Source organism: Neopsephotus bourkii, unplaced genomic scaffold (assembly GCF_033783945.1).
Source record: "Neopsephotus bourkii isolate Nb327-2 ecotype Australia unplaced genomic scaffold, CSIRO-AGI_Nbou_v1 NB_233, whole genome shotgun sequence".
NCBI classification, from domain to species: domain Eukaryota; kingdom Metazoa; phylum Chordata; class Aves; order Psittaciformes; family Psittacidae; genus Neopsephotus; species Neopsephotus bourkii.
The window spans coordinates 1201262-1218129 of record NW_026900743.1 but is presented as its reverse complement, the minus strand read 5'-3'; positions in this window follow the sequence as shown (position 1 = coordinate 1218129).

Sequence of the window (16868 nt, the reverse complement as noted above, 5' to 3'; positions counted from 1 at the left end):
TAGGTTTTCTGCAAAATTTGGGTTCAGTTCATAACTTCTAACTCTCTCTTCCTTGATCCTTTGATTTATCTTTTTTTTTTTTCTTCTTATTTGTATAAATGGCTGTGATGTGACCATATATGTAGTTTCAAGGCACTGATTTTACCAGCCTTTGCCTTCTTGGTTTCTAAATCTTTCATAAAGCTTCCTGTAAACTGTACTGTAAACCATTACAATAAGGCACTCCATAAAATAGTTCCAAAACAATTATTGAGGAAGCTCTTGAAAGCTTAGCATTCCGTTCTCTTTGCTTTGGGTTTTTTGTTTTTTTTTTTTTTTCATTTCCAAGTAAAATTGTAGTTCTGAATTTTGCCAAGGTGGTGACAGAAATAGTCAAACATTCAACATTTGAACCTTCTTCATCATATTTATTCATGCCTAAAAGAAGAAATTGTTTTTACTTGCTAAATAACCAGCTTTTTTAAAAAAAATAAAGCAATAATATGAATAAAGGCAAATTATACTAAGTAAATGGGACAAATGAACATCAGGAAAAAATACATATAGATATCTGTGAATAAAGTACTGGATGCTGTGATTTTTTATTCTTGACTCTCCCATCGTATATTGTATCACCTCGTGCAGCTCATACTTCTTCATGAGCTTTGCCACTGTTTTGTGTGCTATGGCCTTCCTGCAAAAGCTCTTTGGGAAAGAGAAACAAAATATGGGTTTAGTGTGATCTCTGAAGTTTGGCGGTGAAAAGTTCAGGTTGAACTAAATAAATTCTAAGTCACAAGAAAATATCAAAAATCAAAGGCAATAAGAAAATTTGAACAATTCTGGTTTTACGGTTTTCACATTTAGCTGTTTTATGGCTTCACGTTAGCAAAATGAATTCGTTTATCCTTTGAAATAATGCAAAACTGATTCAGCATTTTCTCTCAAATTTGCAAGACCAAACATTAACAAATTAATTGGACCAGCTGCTGGATGAGCAGTAATGTAACTTTAAAAGTTTTTTCAGATTGCTATCTTTGATTTTATCATGATTTGTATCTTGTTAGTTTTACAACTGCATATGAGCTAGAAGAACTTACCAAATAAATCATTGCATCCTATTTATGACAACTGAGCTATTAGGAAAATTTCATTAACAAGCATTTTTCATGCCTGCTAGTTATTTCATACTTTTGTAGATGCCTTTCTGGATAAAAAAAGCCAACAAATAAAAAAAACCCCAACAACCCAACAAAACAAAGCAACAGAACCGAAATGCAACCTTTAATGATTTGACTGCCCTGCTTCAATTATAGGGTTTTTTAAGAGGAAGAGCGGTCATGGGTGCTCCTGAATTGGTTTCTGATCATTAGATTTCTGAGATTTCATCAGCTGAAGGATTTTCTCTAGCAAGGAAAAAGAACTATGGCTGGAGTATAAAACATATTCCAGGCATGGAGAAAGACAGTTTTCAGTGACTAATTATAGCTAGAGGTAGCTAGGGGGAAAAAAATAATGTAAAGAAAAAAAAAGATCTGTGAGTGAAGTTAATTTGGAGCTGGTGGAAGTACAGTTTGAAGTGTGTTTGGTGAATGTTCATAAACTTATTCCTCAAAACAATCTTGCTGTAACTATCTATAATAACAGCGGCTCGATTATAGATAAGATAAAAGGCATGTTTTGTAAGGGTTTTTTTGTGTGTTGGTGTGTATCAAGGATGAGTGAACCAAATATAAGAAACTATTAACTGTCAGACTTGACAGGCTTGATGTTCAAAACATAATGTGGTAAAAATATTCCTCTTAAGAATAGTTTGGTTTTCTTTCTTTTCAAATTTCAACATGAGGTTTGACCTCATGAAGGTAGGAGAATAAAATAAATTCTGTGTAAAAATATTTTGTCTTGATCCATAGTTTTGGATAAAACTATGTTCAATTTGTTACTCCCAAATTAATTCAGGCACTCTTTTGGATTCACAGGGGGAGGATTTAGTAGTTGCAGTGTGTTTCTCAACACTTACCTTTAAAGTTTGCAACTCGGAGAGTAGAATGAACAGCCTGCTGTAATGCTATGGGCGAATTATGCCAAAATGAGAGTCATGGCTGCACATGGATAAATTGAAGGCCACAACAGGGAAGGAAGGGATTGATTTCAAATGCCTCATCTTCCAGGCAAAAAAATGCCCAGTTTACCCTGGAAGATGGCCTTGATCTATGCTTGGGACGTGCTGTTCTCACCTTTTTCTTCAACGTTTCTGTGAAAGGAAAGGATGAAAAGGTTTCTCATTTCTGTTAAAAAGATTACTTCCTCCACACTTTCCACTTTGTACAAACAGGGAGACTTTGTAGTTCAGTGTCTTCATCGACTTAAGGCACTCCTACCCACATAGCCCACTCTTGTGAAAGAGTCATACAGAAAAGAGTGGGTAAGCTAGAAAAGAAGGCTTTTAACTTCTCTTGGTGGTGGTGTGCCAAAAAAAAAAAAAAGAGAAATATTTAAAAAAAAAAATTTCAAATATTCTTTGGCCCTCTGCTAGATAAGAACATGGCCTACAGATCTGAGCCTTTGCTGTGAAACAGGGACAGCTGTTTCCTATCTTTGCCTTTGTCCCCACAATTCAAAAAAGACATAGGCTAGAAAGGGTCCAAAGGAGATGATCAAAGGGAAAGACTAAACAAGTTAGGTCATTTTACCCTAACTAATCTGGGTGTGTCTCAATCCTTTTCACCTTCATTTCTTTGCAACTGAATATCTCTGACAATGTGGGATGATACCACCTCTCTGTACCACAGATTCTTCATTTTAAAGACAGCTATACTAAAGATGGTAAGCTTTTGAAAAGAGTTATTTATGATGGGCCAAAAAGGGACCACCAACAGACATACGAGTTATGCCTTAATACTCGGCAGGTAGAATGTTTTTTTCCAAAGTGTTCACAACCCTATGGAAGGAATATGGTGCATAAGAGGTTTTCATAGGTTAATCAATCTTCCTTCAAGAATATTGCTGCTATATGATCACCAAGATTATTAAATTTCCAGTCCACAAACTTTGTTAAAGAAAAGAGGAATAACTAAAATAAAATGTCCATTTTTATTCTCATTCACAATTAAGTACAGCTGCAGGTTTTAATAACTGGAAATTAGAGAAGCATTTCAAAGCTTAGTGCAAAATTTAAAATTACATTTGTATGTATCATATATATATGTATTTATGCAGAAAGAGGCTTATATATTTTACAGTCTGTCCTGTAATTTCTATTAATGATAATGAAAGTTACAAACAAAGTACGGATTATAAAGACCATATACCCCAGAAATATGACTTTCAAAACCTGTGTGCTTTTACATTTTTAAATAAAATTAATAAATCGTCAGCTACAAAAGTAATGAAACAGAACAAACACAGGGAACAGACAAGAAGTTAAATATGGGTGCTACAGAAATATTAGTATGTTTTCACTCTCTTGCTGTAATGTACTGAAATTATGACTGTATGACTATCTTCTCTACTTGCTTTTCTCATTTACTATGGTCAACATTATATTGAAATTATTGTAAGGGCAAACACCATTGTACAGTTACAAGTACTTTCAATAGGCAAAGTATACAGTATAAAGTCTCTACTGTTGCTAAGTAAATGCCACCTTTCCAAAACCCACCAGCAAATATTGATCAAGAACCTCAAGCATTTGAATGAGCTCCTATGTTGGAGTGAATTCTTTTATGAAGTTTCAAAACATTTATAGCTCCAGCTACAGCATCACTCTATGTTGTTAGGGTAATTAAAATTGTGAGTGATTTTAAAGTGTAAAAGATGGCTATCTGACAGGCCACATGAACAAGATCCTGTGAGGTAAGGTGGTTTACATACACTTCATGGTAAAGTATGAAGAAATGTAATTCATGAGTACTAAGGGAGCTGGCTGAGGTAATTTTGTGTCCACATGGTGACTGAGATAGATGTCTCAGGACTGGAAGAAAGTAAATGTCAATCCTATCTTTCAAAAAGGGGAAGAAAGAAGACATGGAGAACTATTAGCTAGTCAGCCTCACCTCCATCACTAGGAAGATGATAGAACACTTCTTAATCCTGGAAAACATTTTCAGGCACATGAAAGACAAGAAGGGGAATGGGAGTAGTCAGCATGAATTCACGGTAGGGAAGTAATGCTTGACCAGCCTGATAACCTTCTATGATTATATTATTCTCTGAATACCATATGTTCACGTATCAGGAGGCATTTTAAAAATTTTGAAACTTGACCCTGCAGCAAATGCAGTTACATAGCTCATATGATTTCTGTCATGATTATTTCTCCATCTTTTCACTCTCTTTCCCTTTGCTTTATAGCTGGTTTTAATCCTGATGAACAAATAGAGCCAAGAATGTCCCAGCTTCCATTGTTGCAATCACAGTCTTTGAAGGTGTTTTATATGTGGGTCAATAGATGATTGGCTTACATACCACCTTGTGCAGTGAGCCAAGCTGTTGAAGATTTCTCCACTAATTTTCTATAATCAAAATGATTGCACTGAAAAAAAAAAAAAAGCAAACCCAAAAGACTGCGAAGAAATCATCTGATATTGCTTTCTTCACTTTACTGATCTATTTGACAGTCAGTGATAATAGAGGGCACGTATCAGGAGCACAGTGGAGGGGTTATAGGATGCATTAACACTCCAGTCCTGAGTCATTACCTTTCCACCGGATCTGTCACAAACCATAATGTACTTTGCACTAATGGCAAAAATGGAGTTCTTGCTCTGAGGTGCTGAGTGACAGAAGGTCAGCTTTGTGAGGTTCCTAAAAGGTATCATTCTCTAACTAAAAGTGTATACACTCCTGTACATCAAAGGTCAATCTAGTCAAGAATTATGTCTCCAAGAGAGATCCAGAAAAAAACATTTTAGAAAAGATGTACAAACAGTGTAAGCATGTTTCATCATGAAGCTCTTCAGCCTCCACAAATTTACTGAGGTGTTCTGCAGTTTTTTTATTAGTGACCCTAGGAGGATTCTTCTTGCATGAATTTGACTGTTTTTCGAACACTTTTTGTTCACTTCAACATTCATATTGTTCTGTAGGAAAAGATTTCAAAGCCTAGTTATGAAACTGTGAAAAGCTGCCTTTTTTTTTATTTTGAACTTTCTGCCTGCCATATTATGCTGTCTAGTTCTTGAGACATGGAAGAATCATTCCTTTTTTCCTCTTCCTATAACTGCTAGAAGTCTATAGACTTCTATTACGACATTCCCTATTCATTTTTTCCTCACAAGATGTTGTGGTTTAAACCCAGCCACACAGCTCGTTCACTCACTCCCCCCCCCCCACTTCCTCCCTCTTTCTTTCCTTCCCCCCCCAACCCTCCCCACTTCCGGAGGGATGGGGAGGAGAATCAAAAGAATGTAACACCCACGGGTTGAGATGAGAACAGTTTAGCAACTAAGGTATAACACAAACCACTGCTGCTACCACCAACGATAACGATAAGAGAAAATAACAAGGGGAGAGAACACGATACCTCTTGCCGAAATGAGCCTAACCCCAAAAGAGAGCCCGTGCCCTTCCAGGTAACTCCCAGTTACCTCCCCGGGCATGACAAGATGCTGGTCTGCTCTATCTTTCTGTGTCACACTGTCCTGGCCCAGGAACAGACTCAAAAGTCAGAATGTCTCAGCTCACTGAGTCAATTGCTTGTCTAACCTTTTTTCTCAGGTGCCATCTAAACTTTGTACTTAAAGACAGATAGGGTATGCCATGATACACCATGCACAAGTACATCATCACAACTGGTAGATTATGACCTTTATCAAGTTGCATGTATCCTTTCCTCTTTATAAAATAAGTAGGTAGTGCCATCTCAGAAAGCAGATGTTTGTGGAAATTATAGTGCAGCGGCTTTGCCCTAATACGTTCAGACTAGCAGAGTCCATTGGGGGTGGGGTGGGAGTTGTCTCAACAACATTAACTAATGATTGCAGTGATTGCCAGAAAAGTTGTTCAAATAACTGAAAGTGAAAGCTCAGATTGATAAAGAAGGCATGCACAGCAATGTCATCAAGCACTGCTCCTGGGATGACAGCCAGGATGGAGGTAATAATTCCTGACAGAAACCGGGGGATGAATTCAGTCCAAAGGGCATTTGTTCATAATGCAAAAGACTTCTGAGCAGAAAAAAAAAAAAATAAAAAAAAAATAGAAGGTCGAAAAGTAATGAGCAAGGTGATACTTTATGAACTCTCATATCGGGGCAATTTTGGAATGGGAACAAAGCCAGCCAGTAAAAAAATACTTTTTTCTGCAGTGAAGAAAATGTATGGATGGAACTGTGCATATATTTAAACCTTCTAAGTTCCCAAGATTTTTTAGTGACTATCATGAGCTCCAAAAGCTGTCAAAGAACTTGGTTTGGTTAAACACTGGGATTTTAGAAATACTTGGCTGGCAAAAAATATTGGGCTCCTCTAAGTCTTCTTAGATACATTAGACTATCTGTCTGATAGAGTGCCTACAGAGATGAAGGCCTGTCTGCGCAAGGAAATATGCAAAGTATATTGTAGAAGAAAATACCACCTATGAATTACTTACAGTTAAGTAGAAATGATAGAGCAGAAAAAGAAAAATCAAACTAAAGACAAACTTCATACAGCTGTCAGTGTCAATATGCAGCGTGCTTAGAAACAATGCCAAAATATACACTGCCTTATTCTAGGGTTAATAGCTTGTCTCTTGGATTACTTTATACTGCATATGACTTTGTCTTTCTAAATAAACTGGATGCTGCTATATGAATACTTTTTTTGTCTCATTTTACATAAATGTTCAGAGATAGGCTTGTAGCAGACGAATTTCATTGTACGAAAATATTTGATTGGAAATTTGATTGTAAGTTGCTGTGGGTATTCACAGAAAGTTTTTATACTTTCAGAATCTCAGGGAAGCTCAGTTATATAACATTTGTCTTCTCCAAATAATTGCGAGTGCCTACAGAAATGTGCAGGTCATGTGCAATTACTGAACTAAAATACATACTATGAAACATCCCAAATAACAAACAAAAACACTAGACAATTACCCTTTGCAGTAAGTTGGATAACATAGCAACCTACTTACAGATGTTTCACAATTAGTAAAAGAATATAATTCACTGAACAAAAGTTACTTTTTGGGTGATGTTGAGCTGCAGAGTTATTCTGAGGATATTGCAAGGAGAAATGATAGGTTGAAAAAAGTGCTTAAAAATAGTTGTTGTGTATGATGCACCTCTTGGTGAATGAAAGCAAAGTCACTGATTTTATACCTGTTGGGAGCCAAAATTATTCTCAAGCTAAAGATTTGCATCTGATACTTGAAACATGATTGTTTCTGAGAAGATATTTCTGCATATGTCTGGAACACTGAGCTTAGGATACTTTTGGCAGTAAGACCTATCAAAAGTGTGAAAGAGGATTGTATGTATAAATTCAGAGTTGAGAAAAAAGTTGGAAAAAGCTGTGTTGTAGATACCACACCAATAATTTCTATGCTGTATCAGCTTTTGGCACTTTCTCTGGCAGCAGTGAAGAAACCAGTGATTGATAATCCTGTCAAAATTGCACCTATACTAGGATATTTTGAGGGAATGAGGAATGTAATCTTTTTACTAAGAAGACAAGTATGGTCAAAATGGGTTGTATTTTGCTTGAAAATAAGGTTCTGAGGTGGTGAAACTGAATGCGAAGCTCTGGTGAAGGGTCAAGAGCGCAAGTCTGATGGAGAACGACCGAGGGAAGTGGGATTGTTTTAGCCTGGAGAAAAGGAGGCTCAGGGAGACATTATCACACTCTACAACTACCCGAAAGGAGATTGTACTGAGGTTTCTTCTGACAAGTATATAGCGATAGGCCAAGAGGAAATGGCCTCAAGTAGTGCCAGGGGAGGTTTAGATTGCATATTAGGAAAAATTTCTTTACTGAAAGGGTTGTCAAGCACTTGAACAGGGAGGGGCTGAATCACCATCCCTGGAGGTATTTAAAAGACATGCTGATGTGGTGCCTAGATGCATAGTTTAGTGATGGATTTGGCAGTGCTAGATTAACAGTTGGATTAAATGATTTTCAACTTAAATTATTCTATGACTCCGATGATTTGTAATGTCGACTGTGTGGAATTCAAAATAAAAATCCATGAACAGGTAATGCAGAACAGGTATGAGCATGCAATCTCAATTCTGTTAAACTAACCAGAATATACAAAGCAGTACTTATGCAAGATATGTGTTTATGAAAGACAGATAAAATCTAGTGACTGGATCATACCTGATTCAAAGAAGAGTGTGCTAGGACCTCAACACTTTTTTTCCCTGAATAACTGTTAAATGACAGGCAGTGGTATTACGCCAGTGCTGTATGTCATATCTTCATGGCACAAAACATTTAGGTACTATAAATCCAGATTGACTGTCTCATGGAAGCGTGGTATTAATTGAATTCACTTAGAAGGCTAGTGTCTAAGGGCAATCTGAGGTGCTTTAAGGTATCTAAAACAGCTGCATGTGCTTAGTAGATTTATATACACAATCAGACATGGCAATCTGAATGGATTTTTCTTTATATGAACTGGAAACTAAGAGTATGTCAGGGAGTCTGAAGTTTCACTGGGCACTTATCAGCACCTGGATTCAGCCATTAGACTCGGAGGCAGCACTTCTGAATTCTGTGATAGTGAACCCAGATAAAGCGCTGGTGAAAACACCAACTGGTGCTGAGCTGAGCCGAGAGCCAGACCCATAATCTATCCTGCAGTATAAACTTCAATATTCTAGGGTAAAACTTTTAGCAATAATACTGTGTTGATTGCAAAACAAATTTTATGTTGTACTTTTAAAAGATATAGTGATAATGAAAGCATATAAATGTATGGTATCAGTCAAATTATCCCAAGTATTTACAGTACTATATACAAGCATTTAAATACAATGCATAAGAAGCAAATCAGTACATCAGTGGTTGCGCAGACCCCAACATTAATGCAGGTTGGGAAGAAGGATTAACTTGTACTAAATTTTTGCCTGATTTATTCAACCACACTCCTGGTTTGAAGTAATTTAAATGGCCAATCACTTTTTCCATCTTTGTATCTCTTCTAGGATTTGGGCAACATTTGGTGTGCATTAGATAGAAATTTAGACTTGAGCTTCCAGTTAAGTTTCCACCAACAGAAACCTTGCTTGTGCTCATTACAACTACTCATCAAACAAAAACCTAAATGATAGGCATGTTGAGAGTATTTGCTTCCAAACCGCACCACTGTTTTCAATAAGATTCCAGTGTAACTGTATTTATGTCAAAAGCCCACCATCCAATTAATCCCTAAGGACATATAAAAATACAGGATTGTTGATTTTTTTTTTTTATTTTTTGGTAATTTTCTTCTGTTATGGTCTAAGAAAAATAATTAATTATTAGAAGTTAGAATAAATGGGCTCCAATTAATATTTTGTGGGTGTGTTTCTTAAACATTTGGTATTGTTGTGGACAGGATGCAGGGATACCTCCTGCATTGCTCTTCTTGTGATTCTTTTGCTACTGGGGACAGGTGAAGGAATTCTGGTTTTCTTTATATAAATTAATGGATGAATGCAAATGGAGAATGTATGCAACAGTGCAATTGCTGCAACAACCGTTTTCCTTGACAAAATAATTTTACCTCCGCTGCCATTGTTTTAATGCCAGCTGCATAACAATTATTATTACTATCCTCATACTAAGCTTTCTACTGGAGAAAGATAAGTGGAAAGTCCAAAAACCATAGAATTTGAACCCAAGTTCCTATAATAGTACCTTAGCCATAGTTGGGTCATCTCTGAAAATACCACCATGCAATATCTTTGGTCCAAAGATTATCTATAGAAAAAGCTGTCTGGAAATTGTGGGTTTTTTTACTGCAGCACAACTGCAGACTAATTCCTATTTCCTGTTTTATAGGTCAAGGGAATATTATGTTAGTTTTTTTTTTGATCTGGAGAGGATCATTGGATTAATTTTGAGAACTGGCTCTGCTGCCACAGGTGCAAAACTATACTGAATAAAGGTGTGCTCGGAGCAGCAGTTCTAACAATACTCTAAAGAAATAATAGAAGTTTGCCATTACATATCTCTTACTTTTAAAAACTACAAGAATGTGTTACATCAAAATCCTCTCTCCTGGAATCCCATCTTTAGTGGTGGCCAATAGGGGATGCTAAAGAAGCAGGACAGGGGTAGAGAAGGATCCTTTCCACAGAATATTATTCAATCTGTATGTAGTTTAAAAATTTTCCAGGCCATTAGTTACATCCAGGTAATTTTGCTTAATAGTTATTGATATCACCGACCCTGCATGAATTTGTCTAATTCATCTTTAAGCCTTTGGCCTCTAAAACATCCTGTACCAGTAAGTTCCACAGTTTCATTAGGTGTCATGTGAGAAAGGTTTTTATATTTGTTCTTTTCAAATTGCTACTGGAACCACTGTGTGCTCCTCATTCCTTTATTGCAATACTGAATAAACATTGTTTATCTACTTCAGTTAAACCATATATGTGCTCATAAATCTCTGCAGTTGCCTACTTAATTTTTTGTTAAACCATTTACAGATCTGTGTGTGGTAAGTTTTTATTTCTGGTAAAGAAGGTAAACAGACTTTTCTCTCACTGAGTGTGTGGACATGGATTTACAGCCAGGAAAAGCTGTATTCTGTGAAAGCCTGAGCCCCACAGTCTATCAAAAGTAGGAGAAGCCACAAAGTTTAGTGCTTTTGTTTGAGTTTTAATACACAGTCCAAAAGCAGCTACTTTTGAATATTACACACAAAGAAATCAGGCAAGTAGACCCTGGGAATGAGTCAACTCAATTTACAGTGTATGATCTGTCTATAGAACCACCAAGTTTCATGATGTAGTTTAGCTGCTAGTACAGACTACTGCTAGTCTAAAAAATTAATATATTATAGCAGCATCATATTAGCAGCACAGTAGAAACACAGTCAAGTTCTGTAATATTCTATATCTTTAACTGGAACTTTTGTCAAGAGCAGAAAATATCTTTAGATACATACTGACCTGAAACATTCAAATAAATATAGGAAAGGATTCTTTAAATCTAGGTAAATCTTGTAACTTCCAGTCTCCATTCAGTCCTGAATGACTTTATTTTGCTTCCTCTTTTCTTTTACCTATCTGGTAGGAAATACTGTTGACTGGTTCTAAGAAATCTCTTTCTCTTTTTCTTTTGTAATTTATTTTATTGTCCTGTTCCACTGACTTCTGTCTGTGATGTTGAGTACCCCAAATAACAGTATATCCTTTAATCTTATTTTTTCAGAGATGGCTAATAGCAAAGGAATCCAGTTTGGAAATGCTTTACTTTCTACATATGAAGTACATTTTACATCTAAAAATATAAAATCTGTTTCTTTCTGGAACGTAGAAGGTATGAGGTTTCTCTTGTTTTGGCCCAATATGATAGTTTAAGTAGTTTTTTGCTGTGGTTAGACTGATAAAAGATGAAACCTGGGGCTAGAATGTGCCCCCATCTCCCCCCACTGCACCAGTTTAGATGTTTGTCTGGAATTGGCCCTCTGGGCAGGCCTGGCTTTGTGCTCCTTGCTGGTCTTCCTGTCCATTTAACACCCAAATTTCACCACAAAAAAAAGCAGAAACAGGCCTGGTGAGAGAGGGACCATAGATTTAGACCTCCTGCTATCAGCCTGTTAATGGTATCCTCCAAGCAGCAGGATGGATCAGTGGTCCCTCTCCCCCCAGCCCAGCTGGCCAGCCTGAACTGAACAGGTCTGGAAAGCAGAGAGAGTGGAAAAGGCATTTCTAACATTACTAAATTTTGGTACCCACCTTGCAGTTGAGGGAAGGACTTAGACTGAATCCTGTAGGGAAGTTCATTTATACAATGTCCTACTCTTCCAACAAAGACAGCCACAGAACAGAGTTATGGAATAAGAATTCAATGTTTAACTGGTTAAATAGCACTATACATTTAACCTACATTTCATTTGACTATTTCAAGCCTCTATCTAGATAACAGTTATAGCGCCAATGCAGTTAAAGATACAAATCATTTGCATTAAAATTGAGTATCAAGACCATTTTTAACAACTGTTGAAATAATTGCTACTCTTGGGTCATTGTCAGTTTTAGACATACTAAAACACATAGTGGAAGCAAAGTATTAAGAGATCAGTTCTACTAGAAAACATAGGTAGTGCATGCAGAATGTCTTGTCCTTAGAAGTTTCGCTTCAGAAATAGAGGTAATGTGCCTTTTAAAAAGGTTTTAAATTTCTGCAGTGGTGGATTACCATGTGTACTTGGGCCAACAGAGTAATGTTCATCTTTGAAGCACGAGGTTTTGGAGACTTAGTAAAATGGAGACAAGGCATTGTGGACATATAATAGAGTTACAAGATTATTTCGTTCTTCCCATTGGATAAAATCTGTGTCATTGAGGCAATGTAGGTAAATTTTTGATAATAAAAAATAGTGAAATATAGTATTAATAATTGTATCTCTTCACACATTAAATTCTTTAATATATGTAAAAACAGATTATTTTTTTCCGTATTTTGAATACTTACATTTTAAAGTCCAGGTAAAATGGAGCTTATAAATACATTCTTCAGTCTGTTTTTTCCATATTTAATAAACACTGATAAAGGCACAATAAAGAAGAGCTTTTTCAAAAGCTTGCAGTGGGAAAGACTCAATTCTCCTAAAACATAAAAGCACAGTATAACCTAAAAGTATCTACATTTAATCAAGTGTATAATACGAGGCCAATACTCTGTACTCAGGCAGCAAGATATATTTACAGTGTTTATTTCTCGACGATGTTGTAGAATAAGCAAAAAAAGGCCAGACTTTCAAAGCTATATCTGAATTTTAACTAAACTCAGATTTATTTCTGCTTTAGACTTGAAGGCCTGAAACTCATTTTAATCTAAGTGATATTTGTTGTTATCACTAAACAAATCAGATTTGATTTTCTTGTTACAAATACAAACTTATCTCTCTCACAGGGTTGTCTGTAAATTAAAGAATGAAGATATGTTTAAAGCTCTTGGGCCAAACTGGAGAAATTTTAAACAGAAAAACACAAACTACCCTGTGAATCTTCCAGGTTTCTTCTTTATATTTTCACCATTTAAAAATGAGGATTCAAACCTGTCACTGTTCATTCTGTAAATAACAAAATAATATTCCTTACAGGTTTTTACATAGAAACCATACTTCATATGCAATCAGTTAAGAGAGATTTCACTGCCTTATTATAATATGTCATGCATAATGTTCTTGAAATGAATTGCCAGCACAAACCTTTTTCTATTAAACTAAACCTTTGGGAACTTGGGTTGTTGAAACTTCACGTATAATGATCAGTAACACCTTGTCTAGAAAGTGTACACAATTTACCTTTGACTTCACTTAATTTCCAAAGTGTCTCTAAGAAAGAGTTTCTTCCAATTATCTAAAAGACAAAAATGGCAAATAAAGTACTGAGGGAGATGTTTCACTGAGAAGGGGTTGGCTTAGAATAGTCCCTGACTTCATTATCTTCCAATCAAGCAATCAAATTTCTTCAGCTCTAGAATTCACATTCTGCTGATTATCATTTATGTACTTTAATTGGTTACACTGTAATTTCTGGCTAGACCCTTATGAACAAAAGGACTGTTTTTGATGGCTTATTCAGAGTTTTAGTCCCCTTTTTGTAGCTGGCTAACAGATTCCCTCCAGATTTCTCTATCATCACCTACACAGCTCTCCCACTGGCTATAAAATACTGCAGCAGCTTGTAGGTAATTGATCAGACAAGTGAACTGTAAAATATTCATTTTCTACTTCAACAGCTAGATAAATCTCTTGGGAAGTGGATGAAAATATTGCTTATGCACATCAGGGTCGGTGTAGTAATAGCAAGGTTGCTGATAAGCAGGGGTCTGCTACAGAGTTAATGCTTAATTCTGTTCATGCCAGAGATGGGAAAGCATGCAGTCTTCCTTTGCCTGCAGCTAGAAGTCTCATTACATACTGAACCCGAGGCATCAACACCAATGCACCAGTCAGGGTGCTTCAGGGATGGTGCTTCCTGTTTTAATTAATCAGGTTCATCTTGGTGTAACATGCCAAAGAACAAATTCACACTTAGTTACTGTAACCAACATGCTAAATAAAAAATATTAATGAACAGGAGAGCAGGAGTGAAAAAAAGGACTGACAGTAGATGGAAAGGAGAGGTAAAAGCTGCAATTTTTTTTCTTTTCATTCAACAACCTCATTTTCAGAGGTTTTTTGTCATTTTGTTGTGGTTTTTTTCCATCCCAAGTTTTCAAATACCTGTCAAGGTGCTCTAATTCAAAGCATTTAAAAGCAAGCTGTATGCAGACTTGTAGAGCAACAGCAGAAGATTCTTTTAATTCTTTATCTTGCTGGGTTGCCATAGTAAGAGAATATGAAGGGAATTAGCAATAGCTTTATTTCTGACTCATGTTAAATGTGTATTAGGCAACTTTACTCAAGCCTGAACTATATTACAGAAAATACATGCAGTCCCTCCACGTGCTTTCTTCTCCCACAGGAAGGAAAAAAGCTAAGGTCTAAGTTTTGGAATATTAACAGCAGGGTTTTTTACCAATGGTTTGGTTTTGAAGCCAGTGGGGAGCATATATTCTTTCCCATGTCCTTGGAGTGTGGTGTCAGTTAACTTAAAATGAGGCATTTGAAATAAAATAGCCAATATTATGTATGGCACAGTAGTTGTGACCATCTGGGAAAGAAAAATGGAGCACCACAATTTTGCAGTGGAAAAGCAAGTGCATTATAAATGCTGCAGCACCTACCGTAGAGATGCTGCCAGGTAAATAGGCCTTTCTTGGATCAGATCGGTCATTTGCTTTAAGAACAGAAGATAGGTCCATGTTTCTTTCCATATTAGCTTAACTACTGATGATATAAATTTAGTGCCAGGGAAAATGATGGTAATAAATTGATCAGTCAGAAAATTTGGACAGCTTGCTACCAGCAGACAGTATTAGCCAAATATATATATATACACATCTATATAAAATAATATATATATATTTTTTTCTATTACACTGGTAAATAGACTTGTTCACACATAATCATGGTTTTGAGGTGAAACCCTTAGGCTGGAATCAGCTCCATTACAAATGCATGCCATTCAAGGGCCCTCTCCGGTATTGTCTAGTCACTTGACAACCCAAATATTCTGAAATGTGTTACATCACCCCCACAGACAAGGCAGCCTGTGAATCTTTTGCAGACAATAAGACTTGGATTTTTTTGTATGCTTTGTCTTGTTTGGTTTTTTTATATATATACACAACTAAAGCAACACACTTTTTCAATATACATTCTGAAAAACATATTCTGGTTTTCTAGCATCTCAGGTGTGGAGAGGTGTATATATTTTTTTCTGAAAGGGACTGATGAAAATGAAAGTACCTATTTATGATGAGAAAACCATGCAAAACAAAGAGATTTGAAAGCAACACAAAGCAAAAAAACACAAATGAAAAATACTGGAAATAGTATACAATTCCTCTTTGTGGTCCTTGACACAATAAATCCTGCTGCTTTAGCACTTACTAAATTTTGACTCATTTAAAAGGATAATTAAAAAAATTAAGTTATTAGTAAGAAGGTAATAATGAAGTGCACCATGAAAATCAAGTGTCTGTTTAGTAACTGTATGTAACATTTGTTCTTTGAATGCTATTTGTGATGTTGGTAATGTGTTTAAATGAACAGAAATAGATGGATCAGGAACTGTCTTTTCTATTTGGGATTTAAATTGGATTATTTCCTCTAATATAGATTTAAAGTAAATCAAATTCTTTCCCCTTTCCTTGCCTTTCCTTGATGATAAGGGGGCTTGAGCACCTCTCCTATGATGGCAGGCTGAGAAAGTTGGGGCTGTTCAGCCTGGAGAAGAGAAGGCTGCGTGGAGACCTCATAGCAGCCTTCCAATATCTGAAGGAGGTCTGTAACGATGCTGAGGATGGACTCTTCATTAAGCACTGTAGTGACAGAACAAGGGGTAATGGGTTCAAATTTAAACAGGGGAAGTTTAGATTGGATATAAGGAAGTTCTTTACTGTGAGGGTGGTGAGGCACTGGAATGGGTTGCCCAAAGAAGTGGTAAATGCTCCATCCTTGGCAGTGTTCAAGGCGAGGCTAGACAGAGCCTTGGGTGACATGATCTAGTGTGAGATGTCCTTGCTCATGGCAGGGGGGTTGGAACTAGATGATCTTAAGGTCCTTTCCAACCCTAACCATTCTATGATTCTATGATTCCTTGGCTTTCTTTGCCTTGCCTTCCCTTGCCTTGCTTTGTTTGCCTTGCGTTGCCTTCCCTTCCCTTTCCACAAAAATACCTTTTGTCTGTATTTGGATAAGAGGTGTTAGGAAAAGCCTTCACCCATTTTTTCTTTCCTCCAAATATATTTGTTGTCCATTTCTGCCCTTGCTTTCCCCTACAAGTTTCTGTTCATACTTCACTGAGCTGTACAAATTTTGCTTTAGAAGGTTCATAGAAAAGGCCATAGAATAGTTCATATATAACCCTTCATTATGAGCTACTCATCTTTGAAAATAAGAATGGCTTTGTTTTCATAGTCTATGTTTACATGATTTTATCATTTTCTTTTTAAGTCCAGCTATTGAAATCCATAGCAGCCAGATAAGCATGTACTGTATTTTACAGATTTCACCCAGTATTAAAGTCTTGCGCCTTCCATGAAGTTTTGTGAAGGACCAGCTCTCCTTTGTGGGTCAGAACTGGTTGGAAACATTCAAGCACTACTGAGCCTTGACCACCTTACTTACTTTTCAAT